The 1437-nt window shown below is 40.8% G+C and overlaps 1 protein-coding gene across 2 annotated transcripts in view; it reads right to left on the bottom strand.

Annotated features, from left to right (window-relative positions):
- The window catches only part of LOC108977068 (putative inorganic phosphate cotransporter), an 80007-nt gene that overhangs the window by 14394 nt on the left and 64176 nt on the right, over window positions 1-1437 (bottom strand). The window contains exon 1 of one of the 2 annotated variants that reach the window (XM_018946572.1): window positions 95-563. The exons of the other annotated variant lie outside the window; for it this stretch is intronic. The gene's annotated coding sequence lies outside the window, so the exon portion shown is untranslated. Of the gene's footprint in view, window positions 1-94; window positions 564-1437 lie in introns of those variants that run through there. 2 annotated transcript variants of the gene reach the window in all.

Below are 1437 nucleotides of genomic sequence, written 5' to 3'. Positions count from 1 at the left end.
TCCCAGACAAGGACATGGGCGCCACGTGAACGATTACACTGCTCTGATGAAAGCAACATTTTTTGCTTGCGTTGATATCTGTACTGCTGACTGCCGGCAAGTATATGTACAATGTATAAATGTAGGTGTGTACGCGTCTGTGCGTGTTTGCGGCAAATTAAAAAACTCGCAGCGCCTTTTTTCGGGACGGCAAGTAAGCGCGTAAGCGTGTAATTTAGAATTTCTATATTCTTATGGCGTTAGTTGCTGTTTGGCAACTACTTTTTCTTACTTCGTAATATTTTTTTTTTTCAGTTTTGCGTGTGTTTTGGTTTCAACACTTTTTRCGCACACGTTTGAAACATTTCATATTCTACCGACTGCTTTTGCGCTGCGCGTTGCACATTTCTTTTGGCTTCCGAAAAYTACTTTATGCACTACTTTACGACACAAGCGAGGCTAGCAAAGCTTTATATGAAATTTATTTAAAACTTTTTGTTGTTGTTTATTTTTTGTTAACGCTGAGTCCTGCGCTCAGCACCGTTTGACCGTTCGGCTGCGCGTTGATGTTGCTACTGAATAGCAAGCGTTCAATTTGAGCGCTTTTTGTGTTGCGCTTTTTCGTCGCGCTGTGCGGCGTTTTTTTTGTTGTTGTAGTTTTTGGTGTGAGTGTGTGTAGTTGTTGTTGCGCTACGTTTATGCGCGCACGTCTATTTGTACGCCTGTTGATTTAAGTCCGCTTTGCGCCGCCTCACACTTTTACTCAATGAAGAAGGTGCACAAATACACACACATATATTTGTGTACATATATATACATATGTGTTATTTATGTACGTATGCCTTTGTATGTCGTAAGCGCGTCACGCGAGACTGACTTATTGCCGCTGCCACTTTGGCGAAATACTTTTTACGTTGAGTAGCTTCTAAGTGAGCGCTGCTGTTATATTTTATTGCTCTCGTGGCTGAGTGAATTTGTGTTTTTGGGCTTTTTTATGTGTGTTTTTCTTGTTGTTTTACACAAATTTGTTTATTTGTCGACTTGGCGCGCCTTCTTTGCCACGACTGACACATGACTGCCTGGTGTGTTAAGGTTTTTATCGTTCATTCTGATGCCACCAATGGTGCCGCTTTGCCATTTCGTGCTTGAGTTGTGCGCGCAGACAACAACAATGAAAACAACAACAAAGGGAAAGCACATTCTCGCACATGCTGTATGCTYATTCGCGAAAAGAGTGACAGCAGTCAGCAAAGCAACAGTTCGAGTRAGCGWGTGTATGTATGTATGTGTGTGMATTGAGCTGCTAACTCAACGCCGCAGAGCCAGCGAAGCTTCTAAGGTTTGGTGATTGATTTGGTGAGTGGGGACTTGTCTTATGTACAGTATTTTGTTGTTATAAATATTGTATAAATAATTTTTTAGGACAAAATTTTACGAAATTTATTAAAAAAAAAAAAA

This window comes from Bactrocera latifrons, unplaced genomic scaffold, assembly GCF_001853355.1.
Source record: "Bactrocera latifrons isolate USDA-ARS-PBARC rearing strain unplaced genomic scaffold, ASM185335v1 scaffold_83, whole genome shotgun sequence".
NCBI lineage: Eukaryota > Metazoa > Arthropoda > Insecta > Diptera > Tephritidae > Bactrocera > Bactrocera latifrons.
Note: the sequence above shows the minus strand (reverse complement) of the source record. Positions and strands in the feature narration are given on the sequence as shown.